The 6,000-nt window shown below is 39.3% G+C and overlaps 1 protein-coding gene across 7 annotated transcripts in view; it reads right to left on the minus strand.

Annotated features, from left to right (window-relative positions):
• The window catches only part of dlgap4a (discs, large (Drosophila) homolog-associated protein 4a), a 109,973-nt gene extending 108,960 nt beyond the window's left edge, over positions 1–1,013 (minus strand). For 4 of the 7 annotated variants that reach the window (XM_085147091.1, XM_085147089.1, XM_085147088.1 and 1 more), the window contains exon 1: positions 383–1,012. The gene's annotated coding sequence lies outside the window, so the exon portion shown is untranslated. Of the gene's footprint in view, positions 1–382 lie in introns of all 7 variants that reach the window. The other 3 variants (XM_085147090.1, XM_085147087.1, XM_085147086.1) reach the window with 1 other exon arrangement.
• Positions 1,014–6,000: the final 4,987 nt, after the last annotated feature.

Genomic DNA, 6,000 nt, shown 5'->3' on the forward strand with positions numbered 1-6,000 from the left:
TTTCAGGCACCACTATCTTACAGGATAAACCGACTTTGGCTTTGGCAGGCTGAAGCCAGGTAGTCCAGGCATCCTGAGGTGAACTGTTACATTCACAATAAATCAAGCTGCTGGCACGATACCTACATTGATTTATGTCAAGTTACTTACGGGGCTGTTTGCGCTAAAAATACTCATATTTCGACAGGTGAAAATCGACCTAATCCAAAAACCCAAATCAATCGTCAATTTCAACTCAAGAAGACTGGAATTGTCGATGCAACAATGCAGCCTGATGAGCTCCCATTTGAGCTGTCAGGTTTTTTGTTGTTTCTTGTTTCTTTTTTTCTTCACTGAAACCCGCAACGCCCGATGTAAATCCTGAACGTGTCAACAAGCTTACCTTTTTCATTTCACTGTAATCAGCGGCAGAAGGGTGTCGGTCACACAGGAATAGTTATCCAGCTCTTACATGCCGTAATATCACAGTCACCCGGCTGCTTATCTGTCGAGAAGGTAAACAAGGCGATCCTATAACATCGCTAAAAAATAAAATTGTCTTTCTTTATCTCTTAGTTGGAGCCTATGGCACCATTTCTTTGCGGTCATTGCGTGTCGGTCCTTGCCCACAGCAGCTACAGCGGTGTCTCTCTGACAGCAGCTCGCCGGTTTACTCAGGGATCCATCGCGGCAGGGAAAACGCAGTTTGGAGGCTGCCGGTGATGCTGCAGCAGCAGCGTTTGGTCCGTCGAGACGCGGGATGAGAGAGGTGGGGGTGGGGGCATCCGAGGGCCCACGACAAACCACCCAGCTCCGTAAATGAACTCATCGGACCCGAAATCACGGTTTCATGAGCAAACGGTGGTTGATGAATCATTATGCGCAGAGAGAGGCCACATGAGTGCGTGCGTGCGTTTGGCTGTCTATTCGTTCCGTTTGTGAGGAGTGATGCTCCTTGATGATTCAAGGAGAGAGAAGAGGGAGTTTAAAGGAAAAATTCATTCAAAAAGCAGACCGCAGGCCCGAGCTTTGACTGACATCGAGTTGGTGATGTTATCGGATGACGCTTTTTAAAGTTGGTCAGAAACAGTAGATACGATCGTTCCGATCACTGATTAATCAGCCGATTATTTTCAATTTCCATTCTGATTTGATAAAAGCAAAGGACAAATATCCACGCAATTTGTTAACATCACAAGACAGAAAACAATTGTTTTCAGCCATTAAAAAGAGAAAACTGGGGGGAAAAAACTTTATTTTTGGGACGCTGGACGCTGGTTCCTCCTAGAAAAGTGACTGAAAGAATAAACGGATTATCAATTAGTCTCAGTTGATCGACTGATTGATTTACAGTTGCTACATCCAAGTTGATGGATGGATGGGTTCAGTGGCGACTCCAGAGTCTGTTGGGGACCTCAACAAAAATCACAGTGGGCCCCTCCAACCAGCCTCCCCTCGCAGTTATAATATTACTGGGTCATGTCACTGACGGCAGAGCTGGGCACACTAGGCTGATTGATGTTAATTATTAACATCAGTTAATTAGTTAATTGATGTTAAACTTCAGCATAAACAAAAGAAGCCACAGTAAGATACTTTAGTCAAGTCTCTCCCACATTTAGGATCAGATGTGCAGCTTTTGGTTATTTGGTGTTAATCATTATTATCTACGCCACTCACATCTGTCTCACTTTTTTTTATCCTCTTCCTGTTTATTTTCTTTCTTTTCTCACTTCCACCAGGATAACTCTTCTTCATTTTTATTGGAGTGGCTAACTCAGTGTAAATGAGAGTTTAAAGACACAGGTACAAATCTACAACATGATAAAAGCTGCATCAGCAAACCATTTTCTCAGCTGTAATTCCATTCGGAGATTAGTTAAAAATACCTGTACATACAGTACATGTGCTGTAGAACTGTTTATATAAACAAATACAAAGATTCTTAAAGGAGTCAGGTCACTTGCATTGACACACAAACATGCGCACATGCAGGCCTATAATCAATATTTGAATCATATCTAATTTTTCTGTTTCTTGAGAGACTGGTCTCTCTTGGGAACTCTGATATTAAATTATTCCTCCACTTTGAAGCTCTTTATAGCATCTTTCACCCTATTGTTTGTACTCTCTGGCCTTAATCATGCTGTTTTGGTTCAGTCACACTGTTCTCATATTATTATTTCCAGCTTCCAGTATCTGATTTCACCAAAGAAAGACATTAACTCACATAGTCTGTGCCTTTCTGCATTAGCATAGCATAGTTTCAGTTCACACTGGAAACTACCAGTTTCTCTGACTATTCTGATAATGCTTACATAAATGTCAGACACTTCTAGCTGTATGAATGCAAAATCCATCTACCATGTTGCCACTCTGCTTTCTGTCTGAGCCATGGTGTTGCCCTCTTTGTTTTGATTCACAAACACAGGCTTAGCTTGGGAAATCTCTTATTGTCATTCACTGGACTGGATTATTTTTTAATCCAGATGTGTAGAAAGGTCTTTGGAGACTTTGAAGACACCCTCAGAACAGCTGTAAATTGATTCAAACATGTTAAATAGCTATCCCCAGTCTCAATACATGAAACTGAGTCCTCAGGAGTTCAGAGAGTTCAGAGACAGAAAGTGCGGATGTATTATAATGTTGCTCTAAAATTGTGTTCACAGATTGTTATCCAGCAAGCCCATTGTTGTTAACTAAAATTGTTAATGTAATAAACCTTTTTTTAAAATATATAGACTGTATATTATCATGGTGATTTAAGTGGTGAATAACTCTTTGTTTATGATCCTAAATTAAGTGAATTATAATTATTTGAAGGTCAGGTTTTAAATATTAATGTCTCCAATTTCACATATAAAATACGCATGATTATAGCAAAATGCTGAGCAGTCTCTGAATTACTACCAGATTTTTGCCTGTGAGATGACCCACCGCTACAGTCTGACTGACAGATATTAATCTTCATATGTACAGAATGTAACACAAAAAGAACTCATGGAGGTTTCCCGGAGTGAATAATTTCGACACAGATGTTTGTATGCCCAAATGCAAACATTATTAGACACACAGAAGCACGCACATACACAAATACACATAGGTCTGTGCCACAAGCAACTGAAAGAATACTACTAATCTCCAGTTTGAAATCAAACTGACAATGAAAGACAATCTTTCCTCTCCAGAGTAATGCCCAGTAGCAAAAGCATTAAGGATGGCTGATTGGATAAAACCATGACTAATAACTCTGCTCCTGATCCAAGGATGGCTATCCAAAGGGGGCACAGAGGCGGCCAGTGGTTGTGTTGTAAACTGAATGCTTTTTTTGTGTGTGTACTTCTTCTTTTTAAGGTATCTGGCAGTAATCCCTCACTTATTGCTTTTTTACAAGTTGGCTAGTTAGTTTCCAGTTCAACCATAACGGACTGTAAATTTACCTGCTCGATTATATTTCAGATATTAGTGGAAACATCTGTTTTTTTCTTTGAACACCCTACAAGGCCTGACAGGATTTGGATCAGTGGCATGTGTACCATCCCACCTATGGACTAAAGCCAATTAAATGGCCACTTGGCTGTGTGTTTGTCATGTCATTGTGGTAATAGGTGAATGTATGACTATGTGAAAACAAGGACAATGTGAGGAGAGAATGAGCATCTCCACCCACCACTGTCCTAAACCCACCATCTCCACAGTCACCAGAGTAATACATCCACATTGCATTGCCTTATTATCTCTATAGAAAAGAAGGTATGATGAGCAACTTTTTACAGTTGATTTTGATGCCAAATAAAATTGCATTTGTTTAAAATAATGAAAAATAATGTTCAAATAATAATATTTTTTGTTGTATCTATCAAATTCTAGTTATTATAGTTTTATACCAATGACCTGTCAAAAAAGTTAGTCCTACTGCACAACATGCCCCGATGTAGAGGGATAATGAGCACAGGGATGGGGTAAATTGAGCCCTCTAGGGGTTAAACAGTCTTGGCATATTTTTGCATTTTGTTAATGCCTTTAAGTAAGGAAAGTAATCAAAGGCAAAATACACCCTTTCAAAAATACCATATATCATGTAATACCATATGTTTGCATCCTGCTGTTCAATATGATACCTATATTTTCATGTTGAACAGCATGTATGTATAATTTCATAACTTTTATGTCATGGAATCTTAAAATGTTCTCTTATGTTTATTGTATACACTTCATTGGGGAATTATTACTGCATAGTGTCTGGATATTGCATATGTACAGTATTATTTATTAAAATAATGCTGCAGCTGGATAGTGTGGTGGTAAAACTACACACCTTTGGCGCGTGAGTCGCAAGTTTGATTTCCACCCAGTATCCAGTAAGGGTCCTGGCTAGACCCCCCATGCTAAAACCAAGACCTGGAATGGCGCGGCTTTGTGTGCAATCTGTCTGCAGCTCGCACAAAAGCATTTCACTACACGTTGTACTCTGTATGATTGTGTATGTGACAAATAAAGGTTGTTTGTTAAAAAAAATATTAGACCTATATATACTTTACATCTGTGTATGTGTATGCTGTTGTTTGTAAATCAATTTTCCCAAACATTTTTTAGTGCTGTAGCACTGGAATATGTTGTCGTGCATATCCATGAATAAGTGTCCATCAAACAGTGGAACTGCCTGTAATGCTGTTTTTTCTGTAAAGACAAAACGACTCATAAGGAAATAATAATGCAAAAAATTATTATTTTCCTATTTTTGTATGAATAATAAAACCAAGAGCAGCTATAATAAAGAGTTATGCAGACCTAGACCTATTATTCAATAAAGGTTTTCCCGAAACACTTAAGAGATACAAAGACCATGTTAATTTTTTTTACAGTCTGTTACAATAAAGAATTTGTTGAATAAGAAAGATAATGATGTTAAGCAAAGCATTACCATTCTTTTCTCTTTTTTCCTTCTTTTTTGACAATGGCAATTCAGAAAAATGAATAGCTTTCACAATCCATTTGCCATTCTTGGTGTGCTTTTTTTGGTTGATTTGCTAGTGGAGAAATTTAAACAGAAATCAACCATGCAGTTTGTAACAAAATGAAGTTTGTGACTGGCTCTTTTCAGCATTGTAACCCATACAAAATCGTGACACACTGCTGGCAAAGCGAGTGAAACTTGGGATTGTTTTTGCTTTGTCTTGGCCTCCTTGTGTGTACTCAAGCCAGTGAGTAGAGTACGGTATACAGTGACTGTTTTGGAGGAGGGAGAAAGCTGTTCGTCTATCAGCTGCCAAGCTCTGCAGCGAGCTTGATCAGATCAGTCCACTCCCTCATTCACAATCTGTTTTATGTAACAATCTCTGTATACAGTACTGCGTCTAGGAATAACATATACCAAACTGTCTTTCAGAAAGCCTTGTCTCCAGGTGTGTTTGTGTCTTTCACAGCTGCTTAACATACAGGCATCCTGAAGTTGGTTAAATAATATACTTATAATGTGCTGCATTCAAAGACAATGGAAGATAAAAGAGGTTGGGACATTAAAAAGGACCTATTAAGCCTTCTTTTCTTTTTTTCTTAAATATAATATTTACTTTTGCAATAGTAAATGTTTATAAACATAATATATAAACAAGTCAATTGTAAGGCTTTCCTCAATGCCCAGTTTCAGACAGCTTTTTCTACATCGAGATCTGTGCAGTGTCACTAAGATATCCATGGCATGGTCATAATGGATTGCATTTATATAGCGCTTTTCTAGACACTCAAAGCACTTTACAATTCCACTTTTCATTCACTCTCACATTCGCAAACCACAGTTGTAGCCACAGCTGCCCTGGGGAAGACTGACAGAAGCGAGGCTGCCATATCGCACCATCGGCGCCCCTGGCCATCACCAGTAGGCGGTAGGGTTTCCCAAGGTCACAACGACCAGGACAGACAGAGGATCGAATCGGCAACCTTCCGGTTACAAGATGAACTTCCCCACCCCCTGAACCACAGTCGCCCCACGGTCATGTCAAGCCCACAGCCCTGGCTGTG

This window comes from Neolamprologus multifasciatus, chromosome 20 (genome assembly GCF_963576455.1).
Source record: "Neolamprologus multifasciatus chromosome 20, fNeoMul1.2, whole genome shotgun sequence".
Classification (NCBI taxonomy): domain Eukaryota; kingdom Metazoa; phylum Chordata; class Actinopteri; order Cichliformes; family Cichlidae; genus Neolamprologus; species Neolamprologus multifasciatus.